This window comes from Phalacrocorax carbo, chromosome 28 (assembly GCF_963921805.1).
Source record: "Phalacrocorax carbo chromosome 28, bPhaCar2.1, whole genome shotgun sequence".
Lineage (NCBI taxonomy): Eukaryota > Metazoa > Chordata > Aves > Suliformes > Phalacrocoracidae > Phalacrocorax > Phalacrocorax carbo.
This window is the reverse complement of record NC_087540.1, coordinates 2,070,258-2,098,117: the sequence shown is the minus strand read 5'-3', so window position 1 is coordinate 2,098,117 and position 27,860 is coordinate 2,070,258. Positions and strand designations below refer to the sequence as shown.

The 27,860-nt window shown below is 58.7% G+C and overlaps 9 pseudogenes; all 9 read left to right on the top strand.

The window, feature by feature from the left end:
• The first annotated feature begins 905 nt into the window (after positions 1 to 905).
• LOC135318074 (feather beta keratin-like) lies at positions 906 to 1,664 on the top strand (annotated as a pseudogene).
• Positions 1,665 to 3,900: 2,236 nt separating this feature from the next.
• On the top strand, positions 3,901 to 4,977 carry LOC135318056 (feather beta keratin-like; annotated as a pseudogene).
• A 1,918-nt stretch (positions 4,978 to 6,895) lies between these two features.
• LOC135318073 (feather beta keratin-like) lies at positions 6,896 to 7,654 on the top strand (annotated as a pseudogene).
• Positions 7,655 to 9,890: 2,236 nt separating this feature from the next.
• LOC135318072 (feather beta keratin-like) lies at positions 9,891 to 10,649 on the top strand (annotated as a pseudogene).
• Positions 10,650 to 12,885: 2,236 nt separating this feature from the next.
• LOC135318047 (feather beta keratin-like) lies at positions 12,886 to 13,962 on the top strand (annotated as a pseudogene).
• Positions 13,963 to 15,880: 1,918 nt separating this feature from the next.
• Positions 15,881 to 16,639, top strand: LOC135318069 (feather beta keratin-like; annotated as a pseudogene).
• A 2,236-nt stretch (positions 16,640 to 18,875) lies between these two features.
• Positions 18,876 to 19,634, top strand: LOC135318064 (feather beta keratin-like; annotated as a pseudogene).
• A 2,236-nt stretch (positions 19,635 to 21,870) lies between these two features.
• LOC135318063 (feather beta keratin-like) lies at positions 21,871 to 22,629 on the top strand (annotated as a pseudogene).
• A 2,236-nt stretch (positions 22,630 to 24,865) lies between these two features.
• LOC135318059 (feather beta keratin-like) lies at positions 24,866 to 25,624 on the top strand (annotated as a pseudogene).
• Positions 25,625 to 27,860: the final 2,236 nt, after the last annotated feature.

The window sequence follows — 27,860 nt, the reverse complement described above, 5'->3', positions numbered from 1 at the left end:
CCAGTCCCTTGTCCTGCACAGGCAATACTTTGGCCCTGCCGCTCTGGGCATGCTGCAGGTTGAGTAGGAGGCCCCTCGTGTGCCGTGCTCCTCCCCGACTGTCCTTGCAAAGCCTTGTCGAGCCTGCTTGCTGCAGAGGAGGGCTGGGGGTCCCGTGGAACTCCCGCCAAGTCTTTGGTCGTGCCTGGTGTGCCGGCAGCCTGGATGGCCAGGGCAGAAGTGGTGGCAAAGACAGGGGCAGGAAGGAGGACGTGTGTGGCTTGGCCATCACATGCCTTGGTGCTGGGGTGCCTCCACCTTTGCCCGTGGTGTCCAGCAAAGAGCGCTGGGAGGGGAACAGCCTTCATTCTTAGCCACGGGTAGCCTGCTGCTTCAGGCAGGCAGGGGTGGAGGAGAGAAGGAGGATGGCAAAAGAGGGAGGCAATCTTCTGCTGAGAGCACGGCTCAGTCCCAGCGACAGCGTCTAAACCTGCAGAGCCGAGTGCCCTGCCTAGAAAGGCGATCCCTAAATCAGTGTGAGTGAGCACAGTGTGAGGGAGAGCGACTAATGGTGCTGACCTTTGCATGTGGATGTCCAGGCTGAAGCCTCAGGGTTGTGAGGAGACCTGCTCCATTCTTCAGGAAACACTTTAAAGTGATGCCCTGGAGGGGAAGGGACTGGCATCAGCTGGCGGGGTGGGAGGCTCTTCATCACCGTCCGCATCGTCGGCCTATGCTGACGTGTCATTTCCCCTGGAATCATGTTGGCCTCTAATACTGTCACTTGAAAGGAGGCTGTGTGGCTCAATGGGCATGTCATGAACAGGGAAATGAAAAGGCAGCGTTGCAGGGAACAAAAGCAGTGTCCCCATTTCTCTAATTGTGATGCTTTGCATAAGAGATGAGCTTGTTGGTGAAGACATGACATGCGCAGAGGGTGCCTGTGGGCCTGGGGCGGTCTGGGCCAGTATAAAAGCCAGTCCAGCTGTCGGAATCCTCATCGTCTTCTCTTGCCTTCTCCTCCTTGCTGAACAAGGTGAGCCGCAACTACCTTTGCCTCACTCTCCTCTTGGTCTTGTTTTTCTCTGATTCTTTAGGGCTCAGTCATGGCTTTTCGTTCAGGTTGGTTCTGCTGAGAGCCTTGCTCCTGCTCCCATAATCTCTGTCCAACTTGTTGTCCGCTGGGCTTTGACGGAAGGAGGTCTTGGAATGTCTTTGCAGGGAAACCTTGTGGACTGGGCTCCTAAGGCTCTCTTCTTTCCTATGCCGCCCGTCCCTGCTCCCCAGAGCGTGCCTTTTCTCTTGCCGAGCACCCGGTCAGGCTGCACCTCACACGCTGACTGTGCTTTCCCTGCCCCCTCTCCCAGGTGCACCTCCGTCCCACGGCCATGTCCTGCTACGATCTGTGCCGTCCCTGTGGGCCAACCCCGCTTGCCAACAGCTGCAACGAGCCCTGTGTCAGGCAGTGCCAGGACTCCCGGGTGGTGATCCAGCCCTCTCCCGTGGTGGTGACCCTGCCCGGACCCATCCTCAGCTCCTTCCCCCAGAACACCGCTGTGGGATCCACCACCTCCGCTGCCGTTGGCAGCATCCTGAGTGAGGAGGGAGTGCCCATCTCCTCCGGGGGCTTTAACTTCTCCGGCCTTGGTGGCCGCTACTACGGCAGAAGGTGCCTGCCCTGCTAAAGGCGGGCCGGACGTCCGGTGAGTGCATCGACCGGGAAGCCCAAAGCCAGGTGCCGCACTGAGGACGGAGCTGCTGGCCAGGGTTTCCAGAGGGGCTGAGCACCCTCGTGCCCTCCTGCAAAGGAGGGGTGGAAGCAAGGGGCCTTGCTGTGCTGCCTGGAAACATGGCCAACTGATGTCGTCTTCTCCTCCTGCTTTCTTCTCCGCATCATGAGTCCCTGTTGCCTCCTGCTGTCCTGTGCCATGGGTTCATCCTGAAGCAAGCTGAGAGGGGCCCAGCTCATCACCCCCTGCCCGTGTGTGTGGGAGGAAGACGCGTGTCCCGTTGCTGTGAAGGGTTGCCTGACCGTCAGCTGCACCTGTAGCAGCCCGGACCGGGTCCCTTCCAGCACGCGCTGCTTTGTTTCACTCTTTAGACTAACCATTAAAGTTTATGCTGCATTGTAGCGTGACGTCTCCTCGTGTTCCTTCCCTCGTGGGATGCTCAGCCAAGTTGCTGCTTGGGAAAAGGGTGGGCAGCTAAGGGCCAATGGTGGTCCTGTCCTGTGCCTGTAGGAGCTGACTTCCACCAAGGTCTAAGGTAGTTGGAAGAGACATGGGTGGGTGGATGGGGGTGTGGTGCTGTCTGAGCGTGCAAAGGGCGTCCAGGAGGTTCCCCAGTGGGACATGTGAGCAGCAAGCGAGGGTGGCTATTGGTTTCCCGTTGATGAGGCAGTTCACTGACCAAGCAGAAGATGTTTCTGTGCAGGCTATCGCCCTCCTGGCCAAGGCTCTGGTCTTAGGTTGCGACTCGCAATGTGTCCTTGCCCTTCTGTCGTCCAAGCACTTCTTCCAAAGCCTGGAACTGGAGGGAGTCCCAAAGGAGCTGAAGGGACAGGGGCAGCCAGGGCCACTGCGTAAGGGGAGATGTGATCCCTCGCCTAGAATTTGGGACAACGGGGGTGGGTTGAGCATGGTTGTGTAAGAGGGGTAGGGGAGGGGGATGGACAGGCAGGCATTGCCCTCCCTCATGTGAAGGCAATGGGTGGCATCGGTGGCAAGCCCTGGATACTCTGAGGAGGTCTAGAACATAGCAGGAAAAGCATCTTTGCCCCCACCGGAGCAGCCTTGTGGACAAAAGCATGAAGTGTTGCAGAGTCCTCCTGCGTGTGTCACTGTGTCCTGAAGGGAAGTGGCTGTGGAGCAGACCTGCAGGCAGTTCTCCAGAAACCTCACTCAGCTGCTGTGTGGGCTGTGCCTGGAGAGCCGCCAAGCAGGGATGCTTTTCTCCCTTCAGGCTGTGGAGGGGGAGGCAGTGGTACCCCAGCAGCTCTGCTCTCAGTCCCTCCTTCCCAGTCCCTTGTCCTGCACAGGCAATACTTTGGCCCTGCCGCTCTGGGCATGCTGCAGGTTGAGTAGGAGGCCCCTCGTGTGCCGTGCTCCTCCCCGACTGTCCTTGCAAAGCCTTGTCGAGCCTGCTTGCTGCAGAGGAGGGCTGGGGGTCCCGTGGAACTCCCGCCAAGTCTTTGGTCGTGCCTGGTGTGCCGGCAGCCTGGATGGCCAGGGCAGAAGTGGTGGCAAAGACAGGGGCAGGAAGGAGGACGTGTGTGGCTTGGCCATCACATGCCTTGGTGCTGGGGTGCCTCCACCTTTGCCCGTGGTGTCCAGCAAAGAGCGCTGGGAGGGGAACAGCCTTCATTCTTAGCCACGGGTAGCCTGCTGCTTCAGGCAGGCAGGGGTGGAGGAGAGAAGGAGGACGGCAAAAGAGGGAGGCAATCTTCTGCTGAGAGCACGGCTCAGTCCCAGCGACAGCGTCTAAACCTGCAGAGCCGAGTGCCCTGCCTAGAAAGGCGATCCCTAAATCAGTGTGAGTGAGCACAGTGTGAGGGAGAGCGACTAATGGTGCTGACCTTTGCATGTGGATGTCCAGGCTGAAGCCTCAGGGTTGTGAGGAGACCTGCTCCATTCTTCAGGAAACACTTTAAAGTGATGCCCTGGAGGGGAAGGGACTGGCATCAGCTGGCGGGGTGGGAGGCTCTTCATCACCGTCCGCATCGTCGGCCTATGCTGACGTGTCATTTCCCCTGGAATCATGTTGGCCTCTAATACTGTCACTTGAAAGGAGGCTGTGTGGCTCAATGGGCATGTCATGAACAGGGAAATGAAAAGGCAGCGTTGCAGGGAACAAAAGCAGTGTCCCCATTTCTCTAATTGTGATGCTTTGCATAAGAGATGAGCTTGTTGGTGAAGACATGACATGCGCAGAGGGTGCCTGTGGGCCTGGGGCGGTCTGGGCCAGTATAAAAGCCAGTCCAGCTGTCGGAATCCTCATCGTCTTCTCTTGCCTTCTCCTCCTTGCTGAACAAGGTGAGCCGCAACTACCTTTGCCTCACTCTCCTCTTGGTCTTGTTTTTCTCTGATTCTTTAGGGCTCAGTCATGGCTTTTCGTTCAGGTTGGTTCTGCTGAGAGCCTTGCTCCTGCTCCCATAATCTCTGTCCAACTTGTTGTCCGCTGGGCTTTGACGGAAGGAGGTCTTGGAATGTCTTTGCAGGGAAACCTTGTGGACTGGGCTCCTAAGGCTCTCTTCTTTCCTATGCCGCCCGTCCCTGCTCCCCAGAGCGTGCCTTTTCTCTTGCCGAGCACCCGGTCAGGCTGCACCTCACACGCTGACTGTGCTTTCCCTGCCCCCTCTCCCAGGTGCACCTCCGTCCCACGGCCATGTCCTGCTACGATCTGTGCCGTCCCTGTGGGCCAACCCCGCTTGCCAACAGCTGCAACGAGCCCTGTGTCAGGCAGTGCCAGGACTCCCGGGTGGTGATCCAGCCCTCTCCCGTGGTGGTGACCCTGCCCGGACCCATCCTCAGCTCCTTCCCCCAGAACACCGCTGTGGGATCCACCACCTCCGCTGCCGTTGGCAGCATCCTGAGCGCTGAGGGAGTGCCCATCTCCTCCGGGGGCTTTAACTTCTCCGGCCTTGGTGGCCGCTACTACGGCAGAAGGTGCCTGCCCTGCTAAAGGCGGGCCGGACGTCCGGTGAGTGCATCGACCGGGAAGCCCAAAGCCAGGTGCCGCACTGAGGACGGAGCTGCTGGCCAGGGTTTCCAGAGGGGCTGAGCACCCTCGTGCCCTCCTGCAAAGGAGGGGTGGAAGCAAGGGGCCTTGCTGTGCTGCCTGGAAACATGGCCAACTGATGTCGTCTTCTCCTCCTGCTTTCTTCTCCGCATCATGAGTCCCTGTTGCCTCCTGCTGTCCTGTGCCATGGGTTCATCCTGAAGCAAGCTGAGAGGGGCCCAGCTCATCACCCCCTGCCCGTGTGTGTGGGAGGAAGACGCGTGTCCCGTTGCTGTGAAGGGTTGCCTGACCGTCAGCTGCACCTGTAGCAGCCCGGACCGGGTCCCTTCCAGCACGCGCTGCTTTGTTTCACTCTTTAGACTAACCATTAAAGTTTATGCTGCATTGTAGCGTGACGTCTCCTCGTGTTCCTTCCCTCGTGGGATGCTCAGCCAAGTTGCTGCTTGGGAAAAGGGTGGGCAGCTAAGGGCCAATGGTGGTCCTGTCCTGTGCCTGTAGGAGCTGACTTCCACCAAGGTCTAAGGTAGTTGGAAGAGACATGGGTGGGTGGATGGGGGTGTGGTGCTGTCTGAGCGTGCAAAGGGCGTCCAGGAGGTTCCCCAGTGGGACATGTGAGCAGCAAGCGAGGGTGGCTATTGGTTTCCCGTTGATGAGGCAGTTCACTGACCAAGCAGAAGATGTTTCTGTGCAGGCTATCGCCCTCCTGGCCAAGGCTCTGGTCTTAGGTTGCGACTCGCAATGTGTCCTTGCCCTTCTGTCGTCCAAGCACTTCTTCCAAAGCCTGGAACTGGAGGGAGTCCCAAAGGAGCTGAAGGGACAGGGGCAGCCAGGGCCACTGCGTAAGGGGAGATGTGATCCCTCGCCTAGAATTTGGGACAACGGGGGTGGGTTGAGCATGGTTGTGTAAGAGGGGTAGGGGAGGGGGATGGACAGGCAGGCATTGCCCTCCCTCATGTGAAGGCAATGGGTGGCATCGGTGGCAAGCCCTGGATACTCTGAGGAGGTCTAGAACATAGCAGGAAAAGCATCTTTGCCCCCACCGGAGCAGCCTTGTGGACAAAAGCATGAAGTGTTGCAGAGTCCTCCTGCGTGTGTCACTGTGTCCTGAAGGGAAGTGGCTGTGGAGCAGACCTGCAGGCAGTTCTCCAGAAACCTCACTCAGCTGCTGTGTGGGCTGTGCCTGGAGAGCCGCCAAGCAGGGATGCTTTTCTCCCTTCAGGCTGTGGAGGGGGAGGCAGTGGTACCCCAGCAGCTCTGCTCTCAGTCCCTCCTTCCCAGTCCCTTGTCCTGCACAGGCAATACTTTGGCCCTGCCGCTCTGGGCATGCTGCAGGTTGAGTAGGAGGCCCCTCGTGTGCCGTGCTCCTCCCCGACTGTCCTTGCAAAGCCTTGTCGAGCCTGCTTGCTGCAGAGGAGGGCTGGGGGTCCCGTGGAACTCCCGCCAAGTCTTTGGTCGTGCCTGGTGTGCCGGCAGCCTGGATGGCCAGGGCAGAAGTGGTGGCAAAGACAGGGGCAGGAAGGAGGACGTGTGTGGCTTGGCCATCACATGCCTTGGTGCTGGGGTGCCTCCACCTTTGCCCGTGGTGTCCAGCAAAGAGCGCTGGGAGGGGAACAGCCTTCATTCTTAGCCACGGGTAGCCTGCTGCTTCAGGCAGGCAGGGGTGGAGGAGAGAAGGAGGATGGCAAAAGAGGGAGGCAATCTTCTGCTGAGAGCACGGCTCAGTCCCAGCGACAGCGTCTAAACCTGCAGAGCCGAGTGCCCTGCCTAGAAAGGCGATCCCTAAATCAGTGTGAGTGAGCACAGTGTGAGGGAGAGCGACTAATGGTGCTGACCTTTGCATGTGGATGTCCAGGCTGAAGCCTCAGGGTTGTGAGGAGACCTGCTCCATTCTTCAGGAAACACTTTAAAGTGATGCCCTGGAGGGGAAGGGACTGGCATCAGCTGGCGGGGTGGGAGGCTCTTCATCACCGTCCGCATCGTCGGCCTATGCTGACGTGTCATTTCCCCTGGAATCATGTTGGCCTCTAATACTGTCACTTGAAAGGAGGCTGTGTGGCTCAATGGGCATGTCATGAACAGGGAAATGAAAAGGCAGCGTTGCAGGGAACAAAAGCAGTGTCCCCATTTCTCTAATTGTGATGCTTTGCATAAGAGATGAGCTTGTTGGTGAAGACATGACATGCGCAGAGGGTGCCTGTGGGCCTGGGGCGGTCTGGGCCAGTATAAAAGCCAGTCCAGCTGTCGGAATCCTCATCGTCTTCTCTTGCCTTCTCCTCCTTGCTGAACAAGGTGAGCCGCAACTACCTTTGCCTCACTCTCCTCTTGGTCTTGTTTTTCTCTGATTCTTTAGGGCTCAGTCATGGCTTTTCGTTCAGGTTGGTTCTGCTGAGAGCCTTGCTCCTGCTCCCATAATCTCTGTCCAACTTGTTGTCCGCTGGGCTTTGACGGAAGGAGGTCTTGGAATGTCTTTGCAGGGAAACCTTGTGGACTGGGCTCCTAAGGCTCTCTTCTTTCCTATGCCGCCCGTCCCTGCTCCCCAGAGCGTGCCTTTTCTCTTGCCGAGCACCCGGTCAGGCTGCACCTCACACGCTGACTGTGCTTTCCCTGCCCCCTCTCCCAGGTGCACCTCCGTCCCACGGCCATGTCCTGCTACGATCTGTGCCGTCCCTGTGGGCCAACCCCGCTTGCCAACAGCTGCAACGAGCCCTGTGTCAGGCAGTGCCAGGACTCCCGGGTGGTGATCCAGCCCTCTCCCGTGGTGGTGACCCTGCCCGGACCCATCCTCAGCTCCTTCCCCCAGAACACCGCTGTGGGATCCACCACCTCCGCTGCCGTTGGCAGCATCCTGAGTGAGGAGGGAGTGCCCATCTCCTCCGGGGGCTTTAACTTCTCCGGCCTTGGTGGCCGCTACTACGGCAGAAGGTGCCTGCCCTGCTAAAGGCGGGCCGGACGTCCGGTGAGTGCATCGACCGGGAAGCCCAAAGCCAGGTGCCGCACTGAGGACGGAGCTGCTGGCCAGGGTTTCCAGAGGGGCTGAGCACCCTCGTGCCCTCCTGCAAAGGAGGGGTGGAAGCAAGGGGCCTTGCTGTGCTGCCTGGAAACATGGCCAACTGATGTCGTCTTCTCCTCCTGCTTTCTTCTCCGCATCATGAGTCCCTGTTGCCTCCTGCTGTCCTGTGCCATGGGTTCATCCTGAAGCAAGCTGAGAGGGGCCCAGCTCATCACCCCCTGCCCGTGTGTGTGGGAGGAAGACGCGTGTCCCGTTGCTGTGAAGGGTTGCCTGACCGTCAGCTGCACCTGTAGCAGCCCGGACCGGGTCCCTTCCAGCACGCGCTGCTTTGTTTCACTCTTTAGACTAACCATTAAAGTTTATGCTGCATTGTAGCGTGACGTCTCCTCGTGTTCCTTCCCTCGTGGGATGCTCAGCCAAGTTGCTGCTTGGGAAAAGGGTGGGCAGCTAAGGGCCAATGGTGGTCCTGTCCTGTGCCTGTAGGAGCTGACTTCCACCAAGGTCTAAGGTAGTTGGAAGAGACATGGGTGGGTGGATGGGGGTGTGGTGCTGTCTGAGCGTGCAAAGGGCGTCCAGGAGGTTCCCCAGTGGGACATGTGAGCAGCAAGCGAGGGTGGCTATTGGTTTCCCGTTGATGAGGCAGTTCACTGACCAAGCAGAAGATGTTTCTGTGCAGGCTATCGCCCTCCTGGCCAAGGCTCTGGTCTTAGGTTGCGACTCGCAATGTGTCCTTGCCCTTCTGTCGTCCAAGCACTTCTTCCAAAGCCTGGAACTGGAGGGAGTCCCAAAGGAGCTGAAGGGACAGGGGCAGCCAGGGCCACTGCGTAAGGGGAGATGTGATCCCTCGCCTAGAATTTGGGACAACGGGGGTGGGTTGAGCATGGTTGTGTAAGAGGGGTAGGGGAGGGGGATGGACAGGCAGGCATTGCCCTCCCTCATGTGAAGGCAATGGGTGGCATCGGTGGCAAGCCCTGGATACTCTGAGGAGGTCTAGAACATAGCAGGAAAAGCATCTTTGCCCCCACCGGAGCAGCCTTGTGGACAAAAGCATGAAGTGTTGCAGAGTCCTCCTGCGTGTGTCACTGTGTCCTGAAGGGAAGTGGCTGTGGAGCAGACCTGCAGGCAGTTCTCCAGAAACCTCACTCAGCTGCTGTGTGGGCTGTGCCTGGAGAGCCGCCAAGCAGGGATGCTTTTCTCCCTTCAGGCTGTGGAGGGGGAGGCAGTGGTACCCCAGCAGCTCTGCTCTCAGTCCCTCCTTCCCAGTCCCTTGTCCTGCACAGGCAATACTTTGGCCCTGCCGCTCTGGGCATGCTGCAGGTTGAGTAGGAGGCCCCTCGTGTGCCGTGCTCCTCCCCGACTGTCCTTGCAAAGCCTTGTCGAGCCTGCTTGCTGCAGAGGAGGGCTGGGGGTCCCGTGGAACTCCCGCCAAGTCTTTGGTCGTGCCTGGTGTGCCGGCAGCCTGGATGGCCAGGGCAGAAGTGGTGGCAAAGACAGGGGCAGGAAGGAGGACGTGTGTGGCTTGGCCATCACATGCCTTGGTGCTGGGGTGCCTCCACCTTTGCCCGTGGTGTCCAGCAAAGAGCGCTGGGAGGGGAACAGCCTTCATTCTTAGCCACGGGTAGCCTGCTGCTTCAGGCAGGCAGGGGTGGAGGAGAGAAGGAGGATGGCAAAAGAGGGAGGCAATCTTCTGCTGAGAGCACGGCTCAGTCCCAGCGACAGCGTCTAAACCTGCAGAGCCGAGTGCCCTGCCTAGAAAGGCGATCCCTAAATCAGTGTGAGTGAGCACAGTGTGAGGGAGAGCGACTAATGGTGCTGACCTTTGCATGTGGATGTCCAGGCTGAAGCCTCAGGGTTGTGAGGAGACCTGCTCCATTCTTCAGGAAACACTTTAAAGTGATGCCCTGGAGGGGAAGGGACTGGCATCAGCTGGCGGGGTGGGAGGCTCTTCATCACCGTCCGCATCGTCGGCCTATGCTGACGTGTCATTTCCCCTGGAATCATGTTGGCCTCTAATACTGTCACTTGAAAGGAGGCTGTGTGGCTCAATGGGCATGTCATGAACAGGGAAATGAAAAGGCAGCGTTGCAGGGAACAAAAGCAGTGTCCCCATTTCTCTAATTGTGATGCTTTGCATAAGAGATGAGCTTGTTGGTGAAGACATGACATGCGCAGAGGGTGCCTGTGGGCCTGGGGCGGTCTGGGCCAGTATAAAAGCCAGTCCAGCTGTCGGAATCCTCATCGTCTTCTCTTGCCTTCTCCTCCTTGCTGAACAAGGTGAGCCGCAACTACCTTTGCCTCACTCTCCTCTTGGTCTTGTTTTTCTCTGATTCTTTAGGGCTCAGTCATGGCTTTTCGTTCAGGTTGGTTCTGCTGAGAGCCTTGCTCCTGCTCCCATAATCTCTGTCCAACTTGTTGTCCGCTGGGCTTTGACGGAAGGAGGTCTTGGAATGTCTTTGCAGGGAAACCTTGTGGACTGGGCTCCTAAGGCTCTCTTCTTTCCTATGCCGCCCGTCCCTGCTCCCCAGAGCGTGCCTTTTCTCTTGCCGAGCACCCGGTCAGGCTGCACCTCACACGCTGACTGTGCTTTCCCTGCCCCCTCTCCCAGGTGCACCTCCGTCCCACGGCCATGTCCTGCTACGATCTGTGCCGTCCCTGTGGGCCAACCCCGCTTGCCAACAGCTGCAACGAGCCCTGTGTCAGGCAGTGCCAGGACTCCCGGGTGGTGATCCAGCCCTCTCCCGTGGTGGTGACCCTGCCCGGACCCATCCTCAGCTCCTTCCCCCAGAACACCGCTGTGGGATCCACCACCTCCGCTGCCGTTGGCAGCATCCTGAGTGAGGAGGGAGTGCCCATCTCCTCCGGGGGCTTTAACTTCTCCGGCCTTGGTGGCCGCTACTACGGCAGAAGGTGCCTGCCCTGCTAAAGGCGGGCCGGACGTCCGGTGAGTGCATCGACCGGGAAGCCCAAAGCCAGGTGCCGCACTGAGGACGGAGCTGCTGGCCAGGGTTTCCAGAGGGGCTGAGCACCCTCGTGCCCTCCTGCAAAGGAGGGGTGGAAGCAAGGGGCCTTGCTGTGCTGCCTGGAAACATGGCCAACTGATGTCGTCTTCTCCTCCTGCTTTCTTCTCCGCATCATGAGTCCCTGTTGCCTCCTGCTGTCCTGTGCCATGGGTTCATCCTGAAGCAAGCTGAGAGGGGCCCAGCTCATCACCCCCTGCCCGTGTGTGTGGGAGGAAGACGCGTGTCCCGTTGCTGTGAAGGGTTGCCTGACCGTCAGCTGCACCTGTAGCAGCCCGGACCGGGTCCCTTCCAGCACGCGCTGCTTTGTTTCACTCTTTAGACTAACCATTAAAGTTTATGCTGCATTGTAGCGTGACGTCTCCTCGTGTTCCTTCCCTCGTGGGATGCTCAGCCAAGTTGCTGCTTGGGAAAAGGGTGGGCAGCTAAGGGCCAATGGTGGTCCTGTCCTGTGCCTGTAGGAGCTGACTTCCACCAAGGTCTAAGGTAGTTGGAAGAGACATGGGTGGGTGGATGGGGGTGTGGTGCTGTCTGAGCGTGCAAAGGGCGTCCAGGAGGTTCCCCAGTGGGACATGTGAGCAGCAAGCGAGGGTGGCTATTGGTTTCCCGTTGATGAGGCAGTTCACTGACCAAGCAGAAGATGTTTCTGTGCAGGCTATCGCCCTCCTGGCCAAGGCTCTGGTCTTAGGTTGCGACTCGCAATGTGTCCTTGCCCTTCTGTCGTCCAAGCACTTCTTCCAAAGCCTGGAACTGGAGGGAGTCCCAAAGGAGCTGAAGGGACAGGGGCAGCCAGGGCCACTGCGTAAGGGGAGATGTGATCCCTCGCCTAGAATTTGGGACAACGGGGGTGGGTTGAGCATGGTTGTGTAAGAGGGGTAGGGGAGGGGGATGGACAGGCAGGCATTGCCCTCCCTCATGTGAAGGCAATGGGTGGCATCGGTGGCAAGCCCTGGATACTCTGAGGAGGTCTAGAACATAGCAGGAAAAGCATCTTTGCCCCCACCGGAGCAGCCTTGTGGACAAAAGCATGAAGTGTTGCAGAGTCCTCCTGCGTGTGTCACTGTGTCCTGAAGGGAAGTGGCTGTGGAGCAGACCTGCAGGCAGTTCTCCAGAAACCTCACTCAGCTGCTGTGTGGGCTGTGCCTGGAGAGCCGCCAAGCAGGGATGCTTTTCTCCCTTCAGGCTGTGGAGGGGGAGGCAGTGGTACCCCAGCAGCTCTGCTCTCAGTCCCTCCTTCCCAGTCCCTTGTCCTGCACAGGCAATACTTTGGCCCTGCCGCTCTGGGCATGCTGCAGGTTGAGTAGGAGGCCCCTCGTGTGCCGTGCTCCTCCCCGACTGTCCTTGCAAAGCCTTGTCGAGCCTGCTTGCTGCAGAGGAGGGCTGGGGGTCCCGTGGAACTCCCGCCAAGTCTTTGGTCGTGCCTGGTGTGCCGGCAGCCTGGATGGCCAGGGCAGAAGTGGTGGCAAAGACAGGGGCAGGAAGGAGGACGTGTGTGGCTTGGCCATCACATGCCTTGGTGCTGGGGTGCCTCCACCTTTGCCCGTGGTGTCCAGCAAAGAGCGCTGGGAGGGGAACAGCCTTCATTCTTAGCCACGGGTAGCCTGCTGCTTCAGGCAGGCAGGGGTGGAGGAGAGAAGGAGGACGGCAAAAGAGGGAGGCAATCTTCTGCTGAGAGCACGGCTCAGTCCCAGCGACAGCGTCTAAACCTGCAGAGCCGAGTGCCCTGCCTAGAAAGGCGATCCCTAAATCAGTGTGAGTGAGCACAGTGTGAGGGAGAGCGACTAATGGTGCTGACCTTTGCATGTGGATGTCCAGGCTGAAGCCTCAGGGTTGTGAGGAGACCTGCTCCATTCTTCAGGAAACACTTTAAAGTGATGCCCTGGAGGGGAAGGGACTGGCATCAGCTGGCGGGGTGGGAGGCTCTTCATCACCGTCCGCATCGTCGGCCTATGCTGACGTGTCATTTCCCCTGGAATCATGTTGGCCTCTAATACTGTCACTTGAAAGGAGGCTGTGTGGCTCAATGGGCATGTCATGAACAGGGAAATGAAAAGGCAGCGTTGCAGGGAACAAAAGCAGTGTCCCCATTTCTCTAATTGTGATGCTTTGCATAAGAGATGAGCTTGTTGGTGAAGACATGACATGCGCAGAGGGTGCCTGTGGGCCTGGGGCGGTCTGGGCCAGTATAAAAGCCAGTCCAGCTGTCGGAATCCTCATCGTCTTCTCTTGCCTTCTCCTCCTTGCTGAACAAGGTGAGCCGCAACTACCTTTGCCTCACTCTCCTCTTGGTCTTGTTTTTCTCTGATTCTTTAGGGCTCAGTCATGGCTTTTCGTTCAGGTTGGTTCTGCTGAGAGCCTTGCTCCTGCTCCCATAATCTCTGTCCAACTTGTTGTCCGCTGGGCTTTGACGGAAGGAGGTCTTGGAATGTCTTTGCAGGGAAACCTTGTGGACTGGGCTCCTAAGGCTCTCTTCTTTCCTATGCCGCCCGTCCCTGCTCCCCAGAGCGTGCCTTTTCTCTTGCCGAGCACCCGGTCAGGCTGCACCTCACACGCTGACTGTGCTTTCCCTGCCCCCTCTCCCAGGTGCACCTCCGTCCCACGGCCATGTCCTGCTACGATCTGTGCCGTCCCTGTGGGCCAACCCCGCTTGCCAACAGCTGCAACGAGCCCTGTGTCAGGCAGTGCCAGGACTCCCGGGTGGTGATCCAGCCCTCTCCCGTGGTGGTGACCCTGCCCGGACCCATCCTCAGCTCCTTCCCCCAGAACACCGCTGTGGGATCCACCACCTCCGCTGCCGTTGGCAGCATCCTGAGCGCTGAGGGAGTGCCCATCTCCTCCGGGGGCTTTAACTTCTCCGGCCTTGGTGGCCGCTACTACGGCAGAAGGTGCCTGCCCTGCTAAAGGCGGGCCGGACGTCCGGTGAGTGCATCGACCGGGAAGCCCAAAGCCAGGTGCCGCACTGAGGACGGAGCTGCTGGCCAGGGTTTCCAGAGGGGCTGAGCACCCTCGTGCCCTCCTGCAAAGGAGGGGTGGAAGCAAGGGGCCTTGCTGTGCTGCCTGGAAACATGGCCAACTGATGTCGTCTTCTCCTCCTGCTTTCTTCTCCGCATCATGAGTCCCTGTTGCCTCCTGCTGTCCTGTGCCATGGGTTCATCCTGAAGCAAGCTGAGAGGGGCCCAGCTCATCACCCCCTGCCCGTGTGTGTGGGAGGAAGACGCGTGTCCCGTTGCTGTGAAGGGTTGCCTGACCGTCAGCTGCACCTGTAGCAGCCCGGACCGGGTCCCTTCCAGCACGCGCTGCTTTGTTTCACTCTTTAGACTAACCATTAAAGTTTATGCTGCATTGTAGCGTGACGTCTCCTCGTGTTCCTTCCCTCGTGGGATGCTCAGCCAAGTTGCTGCTTGGGAAAAGGGTGGGCAGCTAAGGGCCAATGGTGGTCCTGTCCTGTGCCTGTAGGAGCTGACTTCCACCAAGGTCTAAGGTAGTTGGAAGAGACATGGGTGGGTGGATGGGGGTGTGGTGCTGTCTGAGCGTGCAAAGGGCGTCCAGGAGGTTCCCCAGTGGGACATGTGAGCAGCAAGCGAGGGTGGCTATTGGTTTCCCGTTGATGAGGCAGTTCACTGACCAAGCAGAAGATGTTTCTGTGCAGGCTATCGCCCTCCTGGCCAAGGCTCTGGTCTTAGGTTGCGACTCGCAATGTGTCCTTGCCCTTCTGTCGTCCAAGCACTTCTTCCAAAGCCTGGAACTGGAGGGAGTCCCAAAGGAGCTGAAGGGACAGGGGCAGCCAGGGCCACTGCGTAAGGGGAGATGTGATCCCTCGCCTAGAATTTGGGACAACGGGGGTGGGTTGAGCATGGTTGTGTAAGAGGGGTAGGGGAGGGGGATGGACAGGCAGGCATTGCCCTCCCTCATGTGAAGGCAATGGGTGGCATCGGTGGCAAGCCCTGGATACTCTGAGGAGGTCTAGAACATAGCAGGAAAAGCATCTTTGCCCCCACCGGAGCAGCCTTGTGGACAAAAGCATGAAGTGTTGCAGAGTCCTCCTGCGTGTGTCACTGTGTCCTGAAGGGAAGTGGCTGTGGAGCAGACCTGCAGGCAGTTCTCCAGAAACCTCACTCAGCTGCTGTGTGGGCTGTGCCTGGAGAGCCGCCAAGCAGGGATGCTTTTCTCCCTTCAGGCTGTGGAGGGGGAGGCAGTGGTACCCCAGCAGCTCTGCTCTCAGTCCCTCCTTCCCAGTCCCTTGTCCTGCACAGGCAATACTTTGGCCCTGCCGCTCTGGGCATGCTGCAGGTTGAGTAGGAGGCCCCTCGTGTGCCGTGCTCCTCCCCGACTGTCCTTGCAAAGCCTTGTCGAGCCTGCTTGCTGCAGAGGAGGGCTGGGGGTCCCGTGGAACTCCCGCCAAGTCTTTGGTCGTGCCTGGTGTGCCGGCAGCCTGGATGGCCAGGGCAGAAGTGGTGGCAAAGACAGGGGCAGGAAGGAGGACGTGTGTGGCTTGGCCATCACATGCCTTGGTGCTGGGGTGCCTCCACCTTTGCCCGTGGTGTCCAGCAAAGAGCGCTGGGAGGGGAACAGCCTTCATTCTTAGCCACGGGTAGCCTGCTGCTTCAGGCAGGCAGGGGTGGAGGAGAGAAGGAGGACGGCAAAAGAGGGAGGCAATCTTCTGCTGAGAGCACGGCTCAGTCCCAGCGACAGCGTCTAAACCTGCAGAGCCGAGTGCCCTGCCTAGAAAGGCGATCCCTAAATCAGTGTGAGTGAGCACAGTGTGAGGGAGAGCGACTAATGGTGCTGACCTTTGCATGTGGATGTCCAGGCTGAAGCCTCAGGGTTGTGAGGAGACCTGCTCCATTCTTCAGGAAACACTTTAAAGTGATGCCCTGGAGGGGAAGGGACTGGCATCAGCTGGCGGGGTGGGAGGCTCTTCATCACCGTCCGCATCGTCGGCCTATGCTGACGTGTCATTTCCCCTGGAATCATGTTGGCCTCTAATACTGTCACTTGAAAGGAGGCTGTGTGGCTCAATGGGCATGTCATGAACAGGGAAATGAAAAGGCAGCGTTGCAGGGAACAAAAGCAGTGTCCCCATTTCTCTAATTGTGATGCTTTGCATAAGAGATGAGCTTGTTGGTGAAGACATGACATGCGCAGAGGGTGCCTGTGGGCCTGGGGCGGTCTGGGCCAGTATAAAAGCCAGTCCAGCTGTCGGAATCCTCATCGTCTTCTCTTGCCTTCTCCTCCTTGCTGAACAAGGTGAGCCGCAACTACCTTTGCCTCACTCTCCTCTTGGTCTTGTTTTTCTCTGATTCTTTAGGGCTCAGTCATGGCTTTTCGTTCAGGTTGGTTCTGCTGAGAGCCTTGCTCCTGCTCCCATAATCTCTGTCCAACTTGTTGTCCGCTGGGCTTTGACGGAAGGAGGTCTTGGAATGTCTTTGCAGGGAAACCTTGTGGACTGGGCTCCTAAGGCTCTCTTCTTTCCTATGCCGCCCGTCCCTGCTCCCCAGAGCGTGCCTTTTCTCTTGCCGAGCACCCGGTCAGGCTGCACCTCACACGCTGACTGTGCTTTCCCTGCCCCCTCTCCCAGGTGCACCTCCGTCCCACGGCCATGTCCTGCTACGATCTGTGCCGTCCCTGTGGGCCAACCCCGCTTGCCAACAGCTGCAACGAGCCCTGTGTCAGGCAGTGCCAGGACTCCCGGGTGGTGATCCAGCCCTCTCCCGTGGTGGTGACCCTGCCCGGACCCATCCTCAGCTCCTTCCCCCAGAACACCGCTGTGGGATCCACCACCTCCGCTGCCGTTGGCAGCATCCTGAGTGAGGAGGGAGTGCCCATCTCCTCCGGGGGCTTTAACTTCTCCGGCCTTGGTGGCCGCTACTACGGCAGAAGGTGCCTGCCCTGCTAAAGGCGGGCCGGACGTCCGGTGAGTGCATCGACCGGGAAGCCCAAAGCCAGGTGCCGCACTGAGGACGGAGCTGCTGGCCAGGGTTTCCAGAGGGGCTGAGCACCCTCGTGCCCTCCTGCAAAGGAGGGGTGGAAGCAAGGGGCCTTGCTGTGCTGCCTGGAAACATGGCCAACTGATGTCGTCTTCTCCTCCTGCTTTCTTCTCCGCATCATGAGTCCCTGTTGCCTCCTGCTGTCCTGTGCCATGGGTTCATCCTGAAGCAAGCTGAGAGGGGCCCAGCTCATCACCCCCTGCCCGTGTGTGTGGGAGGAAGACGCGTGTCCCGTTGCTGTGAAGGGTTGCCTGACCGTCAGCTGCACCTGTAGCAGCCCGGACCGGGTCCCTTCCAGCACGCGCTGCTTTGTTTCACTCTTTAGACTAACCATTAAAGTTTATGCTGCATTGTAGCGTGACGTCTCCTCGTGTTCCTTCCCTCGTGGGATGCTCAGCCAAGTTGCTGCTTGGGAAAAGGGTGGGCAGCTAAGGGCCAATGGTGGTCCTGTCCTGTGCCTGTAGGAGCTGACTTCCACCAAGGTCTAAGGTAGTTGGAAGAGACATGGGTGGGTGGATGGGGGTGTGGTGCTGTCTGAGCGTGCAAAGGGCGTCCAGGAGGTTCCCCAGTGGGACATGTGAGCAGCAAGCGAGGGTGGCTATTGGTTTCCCGTTGATGAGGCAGTTCACTGACCAAGCAGAAGATGTTTCTGTGCAGGCTATCGCCCTCCTGGCCAAGGCTCTGGTCTTAGGTTGCGACTCGCAATGTGTCCTTGCCCTTCTGTCGTCCAAGCACTTCTTCCAAAGCCTGGAACTGGAGGGAGTCCCAAAGGAGCTGAAGGGACAGGGGCAGCCAGGGCCACTGCGTAAGGGGAGATGTGATCCCTCGCCTAGAATTTGGGACAACGGGGGTGGGTTGAGCATGGTTGTGTAAGAGGGGTAGGGGAGGGGGATGGACAGGCAGGCATTGCCCTCCCTCATGTGAAGGCAATGGGTGGCATCGGTGGCAAGCCCTGGATACTCTGAGGAGGTCTAGAACATAGCAGGAAAAGCATCTTTGCCCCCACCGGAGCAGCCTTGTGGACAAAAGCATGAAGTGTTGCAGAGTCCTCCTGCGTGTGTCACTGTGTCCTGAAGGGAAGTGGCTGTGGAGCAGACCTGCAGGCAGTTCTCCAGAAACCTCACTCAGCTGCTGTGTGGGCTGTGCCTGGAGAGCCGCCAAGCAGGGATGCTTTTCTCCCTTCAGGCTGTGGAGGGGGAGGCAGTGGTACCCCAGCAGCTCTGCTCTCAGTCCCTCCTTCCCAGTCCCTTGTCCTGCACAGGCAATACTTTGGCCCTGCCGCTCTGGGCATGCTGCAGGTTGAGTAGGAGGCCCCTCGTGTGCCGTGCTCCTCCCCGACTGTCCTTGCAAAGCCTTGTCGAGCCTGCTTGCTGCAGAGGAGGGCTGGGGGTCCCGTGGAACTCCCGCCAAGTCTTTGGTCGTGCCTGGTGTGCCGGCAGCCTGGATGGCCAGGGCAGAAGTGGTGGCAAAGACAGGGGCAGGAAGGAGGACGTGTGTGGCTTGGCCATCACATGCCTTGGTGCTGGGGTGCCTCCACCTTTGCCCGTGGTGTCCAGCAAAGAGCGCTGGGAGGGGAACAGCCTTCATTCTTAGCCACGGGTAGCCTGCTGCTTCAGGCAGGCAGGGGTGGAGGAGAGAAGGAGGACGGCAAAAGAGGGAGGCAATCTTCTGCTGAGAGCACGGCTCAGTCCCAGCGACAGCGTCTAAACCTGCAGAGCCGAGTGCCCTGCCTAGAAAGGCGATCCCTAAATCAGTGTGAGTGAGCACAGTGTGAGGGAGAGCGACTAATGGTGCTGACCTTTGCATGTGGATGTCCAGGCTGAAGCCTCAGGGTTGTGAGGAGACCTGCTCCATTCTTCAGGAAACACTTTAAAGTGATGCCCTGGAGGGGAAGGGACTGGCATCAGCTGGCGGGGTGGGAGGCTCTTCATCACCGTCCGCATCGTCGGCCTATGCTGACGTGTCATTTCCCCTGGAATCATGTTGGCCTCTAATACTGTCACTTGAAAGGAGGCTGTGTGGCTCAATGGGCATGTCATGAACAGGGAAATGAAAAGGCAGCGTTGCAGGGAACAAAAGCAGTGTCCCCATTTCTCTAATTGTGATGCTTTGCATAAGAGATGAGCTTGTTGGTGAAGACATGACATGCGCAGAGGGTGCCTGTGGGCCTGGGGCGGTCTGGGCCAGTATAAAAGCCAGTCCAGCTGTCGGAATCCTCATCGTCTTCTCTTGCCTTCTCCTCCTTGCTGAACAAGGTAAGCCGCAACTACCTTTGCCTCACTCTCCTCTTGGTCTTGTTTTTCTCTGATTCTTTAGGGCTCAGTCATGGCTTTTCGTTCAGGTTGGTTCTGCTGAGAGCCTTGCTCCTGCTCCCATAATCTCTGTCCAACTTGTTGTCCGCTGGGCTTTGACGGAAGGAGGTCTTGGAATGTCTTTGCAGGGAAACCTTGTGGACTGGGCTCCTAAGGCTCTCTTCTTTCCTATGCCGCCCGTCCCTGCTCCCCAGAGCGTGCCTTTTCTCTTGCCGAGCACCCGGTCAGGCTGCACCTCACACGCTGACTGTGCTTTCCCTGCCCCCTCTCCCAGGTGCACCTCCGTCCCACGGCCATGTCCTGCTACGATCTGTGCCGTCCCTGTGGGCCAACCCCGCTTGCCAACAGCTGCAACGAGCCCTGTGTCAGGCAGTGCCAGGACTCCCGGGTGGTGATCCAGCCCTCTCCCGTGGTGGTGACCCTGCCCGGACCCATCCTCAGCTCCTTCCCCCAGAACACCGCTGTGGGATCCACCACCTCCGCTGCCGTTGGCAGCATCCTGAGTGAGGAGGGAGTGCCCATCTCCTCCGGGGGCTTTAACTTCTCCGGCCTTGGTGGCCGCTACTACGGCAGAAGGTGCCTGCCCTGCTAAAGGCGGGCCGGACGTCCGGTGAGTGCATCGACCGGGAAGCCCAAAGCCAGGTGCCGCACTGAGGACGGAGCTGCTGGCCAGGGTTTCCAGAGGGGCTGAGCACCCTCGTGCCCTCCTGCAAAGGAGGGGTGGAAGCAAGGGGCCTTGCTGTGCTGCCTGGAAACATGGCCAACTGATGTCGTCTTCTCCTCCTGCTTTCTTCTCCGCATCATGAGTCCCTGTTGCCTCCTGCTGTCCTGTGCCATGGGTTCATCCTGAAGCAAGCTGAGAGGGGCCCAGCTCATCACCCCCTGCCCGTGTGTGTGGGAGGAAGACGCGTGTCCCGTTGCTGTGAAGGGTTGCCTGACCGTCAGCTGCACCTGTAGCAGCCCGGACCGGGTCCCTTCCAGCACGCGCTGCTTTGTTTCACTCTTTAGACTAACCATTAAAGTTTATGCTGCATTGTAGCGTGACGTCTCCTCGTGTTCCTTCCCTCGTGGGATGCTCAGCCAAGTTGCTGCTTGGGAAAAGGGTGGGCAGCTAAGGGCCAATGGTGGTCCTGTCCTGTGCCTGTAGGAGCTGACTTCCACCAAGGTCTAAGGTAGTTGGAAGAGACATGGGTGGGTGGATGGGGGTGTGGTGCTGTCTGAGCGTGCAAAGGGCGTCCAGGAGGTTCCCCAGTGGGACATGTGAGCAGCAAGCGAGGGTGGCTATTGGTTTCCCGTTGATGAGGCAGTTCACTGACCAAGCAGAAGATGTTTCTGTGCAGGCTATCGCCCTCCTGGCCAAGGCTCTGGTCTTAGGTTGCGACTCGCAATGTGTCCTTGCCCTTCTGTCGTCCAAGCACTTCTTCCAAAGCCTGGAACTGGAGGGAGTCCCAAAGGAGCTGAAGGGACAGGGGCAGCCAGGGCCACTGCGTAAGGGGAGATGTGATCCCTCGCCTAGAATTTGGGACAACGGGGGTGGGTTGAGCATGGTTGTGTAAGAGGGGTAGGGGAGGGGGATGGACAGGCAGGCATTGCCCTCCCTCATGTGAAGGCAATGGGTGGCATCGGTGGCAAGCCCTGGATACTCTGAGGAGGTCTAGAACATAGCAGGAAAAGCATCTTTGCCCCCACCGGAGCAGCCTTGTGGACAAAAGCATGAAGTGTTGCAGAGTCCTCCTGCGTGTGTCACTGTGTCCTGAAGGGAAGTGGCTGTGGAGCAGACCTGCAGGCAGTTCTCCAGAAACCTCACTCAGCTGCTGTGTGGGCTGTGCCTGGAGAGCCGCCAAGCAGGGATGCTTTTCTCCCTTCAGGCTGTGGAGGGGGAGGCAGTGGTACCCCAGCAGCTCTGCTCTCAGTCCCTCCTTCCCAGTCCCTTGTCCTGCACAGGCAATACTTTGGCCCTGCCGCTCTGGGCATGCTGCAGGTTGAGTAGGAGGCCCCTCGTGTGCCGTGCTCCTCCCCGACTGTCCTTGCAAAGCCTTGTCGAGCCTGCTTGCTGCAGAGGAGGGCTGGGGGTCCCGTGGAACTCCCGCCAAGTCTTTGGTCGTGCCTGGTGTGCCGGCAGCCTGGATGGCCAGGGCAGAAGTGGTGGCAAAGACAGGGGCAGGAAGGAGGACGTGTGTGGCTTGGCCATCACATGCCTTGGTGCTGGGGTGCCTCCACCTTTGCCCGTGGTGTCCAGCAAAGAGCGCTGGGAGGGGAACAGCCTTCATTCTTAGCCACGGGTAGCCTGCTGCTTCAGGCAGGCAGGGGTGGAGGAGAGAAGGAGGATGGCAAAAGAGGGAGGCAATCTTCTGCTGAGAGCACGGCTCAGTCCCAGCGACAGCGTCTAAACCTGCAGAGCCGAGTGCCCTGCCTAGAAAGGCGATCCCTAAATCAGTGTGAGTGAGCACAGTGTGAGGGAGAGCGACTAATGGTGCTGACCTTTGCATGTGGATGTCCAGGCTGAAGCCTCAGGGTTGTGAGGAGACCTGCTCCATTCTTCAGGAAACACTTTAAAGTGATGCCCTGGAGGGGAAGGGACTGGCATCAGCTGGCGGGGTGGGAGGCTCTTCATCACCGTCCGCATCGTCGGCCTATGCTGACGTGTCATTTCCCCTGGAATCATGTTGGCCTCTAATACTGTCACTTGAAAGGAGGCTGTGTGGCTCAATGGGCATGTCATGAACAGGGAAATGAAAAGGCAGCGTTGCAGGGAACAAAAGCAGTGTCCCCATTTCTCTAATTGTGATGCTTTGCATAAGAGATGAGCTTGTTGGTGAAGACATGACATGCGCAGAGGGTGCCTGTGGGCCTGGGGCGGTCTGGGCCAGTATAAAAGCCAGTCCAGCTGTCGGAATCCTCATCGTCTTCTCTTGCCTTCTCCTCCTTGCTGAACAAGGTGAGCCGCAACTACCTTTGCCTCACTCTCCTCTTGGTCTTGTTTTTCTCTGATTCTTTAGGGCTCAGTCATGGCTTTTCGTTCAGGTTGGTTCTGCTGAGAGCCTTGCTCCTGCTCCCATAATCTCTGTCCAACTTGTTGTCCGCTGGGCTTTGACGGAAGGAGGTCTTGGAATGTCTTTGCAGGGAAACCTTGTGGACTGGGCTCCTAAGGCTCTCTTCTTTCCTATGCCGCCCGTCCCTGCTCCCCAGAGCGTGCCTTTTCTCTTGCCGAGCACCCGGTCAGGCTGCACCTCACACGCTGACTGTGCTTTCCCTGCCCCCTCTCCCAGGTGCACCTCCGTCCCACGGCCATGTCCTGCTACGATCTGTGCCGTCCCTGTGGGCCAACCCCGCTTGCCAACAGCTGCAACGAGCCCTGTGTCAGGCAGTGCCAGGACTCCCGGGTGGTGATCCAGCCCTCTCCCGTGGTGGTGACCCTGCCCGGACCCATCCTCAGCTCCTTCCCCCAGAACACCGCTGTGGGATCCACCACCTCCGCTGCCGTTGGCAGCATCCTGAGTGAGGAGGGAGTGCCCATCTCCTCCGGGGGCTTTAACTTCTCCGGCCTTGGTGGCCGCTACTACGGCAGAAGGTGCCTGCCCTGCTAAAGGCGGGCCGGACGTCCGGTGAGTGCATCGACCGGGAAGCCCAAAGCCAGGTGCCGCACTGAGGACGGAGCTGCTGGCCAGGGTTTCCAGAGGGGCTGAGCACCCTCGTGCCCTCCTGCAAAGGAGGGGTGGAAGCAAGGGGCCTTGCTGTGCTGCCTGGAAACATGGCCAACTGATGTCGTCTTCTCCTCCTGCTTTCTTCTCCGCATCATGAGTCCCTGTTGCCTCCTGCTGTCCTGTGCCATGGGTTCATCCTGAAGCAAGCTGAGAGGGGCCCAGCTCATCACCCCCTGCCCGTGTGTGTGGGAGGAAGACGCGTGTCCCGTTGCTGTGAAGGGTTGCCTGACCGTCAGCTGCACCTGTAGCAGCCCGGACCGGGTCCCTTCCAGCACGCGCTGCTTTGTTTCACTCTTTAGACTAACCATTAAAGTTTATGCTGCATTGTAGCGTGACGTCTCCTCGTGTTCCTTCCCTCGTGGGATGCTCAGCCAAGTTGCTGCTTGGGAAAAGGGTGGGCAGCTAAGGGCCAATGGTGGTCCTGTCCTGTGCCTGTAGGAGCTGACTTCCACCAAGGTCTAAGGTAGTTGGAAGAGACATGGGTGGGTGGATGGGGGTGTGGTGCTGTCTGAGCGTGCAAAGGGCGTCCAGGAGGTTCCCCAGTGGGACATGTGAGCAGCAAGCGAGGGTGGCTATTGGTTTCCCGTTGATGAGGCAGTTCACTGACCAAGCAGAAGATGTTTCTGTGCAGGCTATCGCCCTCCTGGCCAAGGCTCTGGTCTTAGGTTGCGACTCGCAATGTGTCCTTGCCCTTCTGTCGTCCAAGCACTTCTTCCAAAGCCTGGAACTGGAGGGAGTCCCAAAGGAGCTGAAGGGACAGGGGCAGCCAGGGCCACTGCGTAAGGGGAGATGTGATCCCTCGCCTAGAATTTGGGACAACGGGGGTGGGTTGAGCATGGTTGTGTAAGAGGGGTAGGGGAGGGGGATGGACAGGCAGGCATTGCCCTCCCTCATGTGAAGGCAATGGGTGGCATCGGTGGCAAGCCCTGGATACTCTGAGGAGGTCTAGAACATAGCAGGAAAAGCATCTTTGCCCCCACCGGAGCAGCCTTGTGGACAAAAGCATGAAGTGTTGCAGAGTCCTCCTGCGTGTGTCACTGTGTCCTGAAGGGAAGTGGCTGTGGAGCAGACCTGCAGGCAGTTCTCCAGAAACCTCACTCAGCTGCTGTGTGGGCTGTGCCTGGAGAGCCGCCAAGCAGGGATGCTTTTCTCCCTTCAGGCTGTGGAGGGGGAGGCAGTGGTACCCCAGCAGCTCTGCTCTCAGTCCCTCCTTCCCAGTCCCTTGTCCTGCACAGGCAATACTTTGGCCCTGCCGCTCTGGGCATGCTGCAGGTTGAGTAGGAGGCCCCTCGTGTGCCGTGCTCCTCCCCGACTGTCCTTGCAAAGCCTTGTCGAGCCTGCTTGCTGCAGAGGAGGGCTGGGGGTCCCGTGGAACTCCCGCCAAGTCTTTGGTCGTGCCTGGTGTGCCGGCAGCCTGGATGGCCAGGGCAGAAGTGGTGGCAAAGACAGGGGCAGGAAGGAGGACGTGTGTGGCTTGGCCATCACATGCCTTGGTGCTGGGGTGCCTCCACCTTTGCCCGTGGTGTCCAGCAAAGAGCGCTGGGAGGGGAACAGCCTTCATTCTTAGCCACGGGTAGCCTGCTGCTTCAGGCAGGCAGGGGTGGAGGAGAGAAGGAGGACGGCAAAAGAGGGAGGCAATCTTCTGCTGAGAGCACGGCTCAGTCCCAGCGACAGCGTCTAAACCTGCAGAGCCGAGTGCCCTGCCTAGAAAGGCGATCCCTAAATCAGTGTGAGTGAGCACAGTGTGAGGGAGAGCGACTAATGGTGCTGACCTTTGCATGTGGATGTCCAGGCTGAAGCCTCAGGGTTGTGAGGAGACCTGCTCCATTCTTCAGGAAACACTTTAAAGTGATGCCCTGGAGGGGAAGGGACTGGCATCAGCTGGCGGGGTGGGAGGCTCTTCATCACCGTCCGCATCGTCGGCCTATGCTGACGTGTCATTTCCCCTGGAATCATGTTGGCCTCTAATACTGTCACTTGAAAGGAGGCTGTGTGGCTCAATGGGCATGTCATGAACAGGGAAATGAAAAGGCAGCGTTGCAGGGAACAAAAGCAGTGTCCCCATTTCTCTAATTGTGATGCTTTGCATAAGAGATGAGCTTGTTGGTGAAGACATGACATGCGCAGAGGGTGCCTGTGGGCCTGGGGCGGTCTGGGCCAGTATAAAAGCCAGTCCAGCTGTCGGAATCCTCATCGTCTTCTCTTGCCTTCTCCTCCTTGCTGAACAAGGTGAGCCGCAACTACCTTTGCCTCACTCTCCTCTTGGTCTTGTTTTTCTCTGATTCTTTAGGGCTCAGTCATGGCTTTTCGTTCAGGTTGGTTCTGCTGAGAGCCTTGCTCCTGCTCCCATAATCTCTGTCCAACTTGTTGTCCGCTGGGCTTTGACGGAAGGAGGTCTTGGAATGTCTTTGCAGGGAAACCTTGTGGACTGGGCTCCTAAGGCTCTCTTCTTTCCTATGCCGCCCGTCCCTGCTCCCCAGAGCGTGCCTTTTCTCTTGCCGAGCACCCGGTCAGGCTGCACCTCACACGCTGACTGTGCTTTCCCTGCCCCCTCTCCCAGGTGCACCTCCGTCCCACGGCCATGTCCTGCTACGATCTGTGCCGTCCCTGTGGGCCAACCCCGCTTGCCAACAGCTGCAACGAGCCCTGTGTCAGGCAGTGCCAGGACTCCCGGGTGGTGATCCAGCCCTCTCCCGTGGTGGTGACCCTGCCCGGACCCATCCTCAGCTCCTTCCCCCAGAACACCGCTGTGGGATCCACCACCTCCGCTGCCGTTGGCAGCATCCTGAGTGAGGAGGGAGTGCCCATCTCCTCCGGGGGCTTTAACTTCTCCGGCCTTGGTGGCCGCTACTACGGCAGAAGGTGCCTGCCCTGCTAAAGGCGGGCCGGACGTCCGGTGAGTGCATCGACCGGGAAGCCCAAAGCCAGGTGCCGCACTGAGGACGGAGCTGCTGGCCAGGGTTTCCAGAGGGGCTGAGCACCCTCGTGCCCTCCTGCAAAGGAGGGGTGGAAGCAAGGGGCCTTGCTGTGCTGCCTGGAAACATGGCCAACTGATGTCGTCTTCTCCTCCTGCTTTCTTCTCCGCATCATGAGTCCCTGTTGCCTCCTGCTGTCCTGTGCCATGGGTTCATCCTGAAGCAAGCTGAGAGGGGCCCAGCTCATCACCCCCTGCCCGTGTGTGTGGGAGGAAGACGCGTGTCCCGTTGCTGTGAAGGGTTGCCTGACCGTCAGCTGCACCTGTAGCAGCCCGGACCGGGTCCCTTCCAGCACGCGCTGCTTTGTTTCACTCTTTAGACTAACCATTAAAGTTTATGCTGCATTGTAGCGTGACGTCTCCTCGTGTTCCTTCCCTCGTGGGATGCTCAGCCAAGTTGCTGCTTGGGAAAAGGGTGGGCAGCTAAGGGCCAATGGTGGTCCTGTCCTGTGCCTGTAGGAGCTGACTTCCACCAAGGTCTAAGGTAGTTGGAAGAGACATGGGTGGGTGGATGGGGGTGTGGTGCTGTCTGAGCGTGCAAAGGGCGTCCAGGAGGTTCCCCAGTGGGACATGTGAGCAGCAAGCGAGGGTGGCTATTGGTTTCCCGTTGATGAGGCAGTTCACTGACCAAGCAGAAGATGTTTCTGTGCAGGCTATCGCCCTCCTGGCCAAGGCTCTGGTCTTAGGTTGCGACTCGCAATGTGTCCTTGCCCTTCTGTCGTCCAAGCACTTCTTCCAAAGCCTGGAACTGGAGGGAGTCCCAAAGGAGCTGAAGGGACAGGGGCAGCCAGGGCCACTGCGTAAGGGGAGATGTGATCCCTCGCCTAGAATTTGGGACAACGGGGGTGGGTTGAGCATGGTTGTGTAAGAGGGGTAGGGGAGGGGGATGGACAGGCAGGCATTGCCCTCCCTCATGTGAAGGCAATGGGTGGCATCGGTGGCAAGCCCTGGATACTCTGAGGAGGTCTAGAACATAGCAGGAAAAGCATCTTTGCCCCCACCGGAGCAGCCTTGTGGACAAAAGCATGAAGTGTTGCAGAGTCCTCCTGCGTGTGTCACTGTGTCCTGAAGGGAAGTGGCTGTGGAGCAGACCTGCAGGCAGTTCTCCAGAAACCTCACTCAGCTGCTGTGTGGGCTGTGCCTGGAGAGCCGCCAAGCAGGGATGCTTTTCTCCCTTCAGGCTGTGGAGGGGGAGGCAGTGGTACCCCAGCAGCTCTGCTCTCAGTCCCTCCTTCCCAGTCCCTTGTCCTGCACAGGCAATACTTTGGCCCTGCCGCTCTGGGCATGCTGCAGGTTGAGTAGGAGGCCCCTCGTGTGCCGTGCTCCTCCCCGACTGTCCTTGCAAAGCCTTGTCGAGCCTGCTTGCTGCAGAGGAGGGCTGGGGGTCCCGTGGAACTCCCGCCAAGTCTTTGGTCGTGCCTGGTGTGCCGGCAGCCTGGATGGCCAGGGCAGAAGTGGTGGCAAAGACAGGGGCAGGAAGGAGGACGTGTGTGGCTTGGCCATCACATGCCTTGGTGCTGGGGTGCCTCCACCTTTGCCCGTGGTGTCCAGCAAAGAGCGCTGGGAGGGGAACAGCCTTCATTCTTAGCCACGGGTAGCCTGCTGCTTCAGGCAGGCAGGGGTGGAGGAGAGAAGGAGGATGGCAAAAGAGGGAGGCAATCTTCTGCTGAGAGCACGGCTCAGTCCCAGCGACAGCGTCTAAACCTGCAGAGCCGAGTGCCCTGCCTAGAAAGGCGATCCCTAAATCAGTGTGAGTGAGCACAGTGTGAGGGAGAGCGACTAATGGTGCTGACCTTTGCATGTGGATGTCCAGGCTGAAGCCTCAGGGTTGTGAGGAGACCTGCTCCATTCTTCAGGAAACACTTTAAAGTGATGCCCTGGAGGGGAAGGGACTGGCATCAGCTGGCGGGGTGGGAGGCTCTTCATCACCGTCCGCATCGTCGGCCTATGCTGACGTGTCATTTCCCCTGGAATCATGTTGGCCTCTAATACTGTCACTTGAAAGGAGGCTGTGTGGCTCAATGGGCATGTCATGAACAGGGAAATGAAAAGGCAGCGTTGCAGGGAACAAAAGCAGTGTCCCCATTTCTCTAATTGTGATGCTTTGCATAAGAGATGAGCTTGTTGGTGAAGACATGAC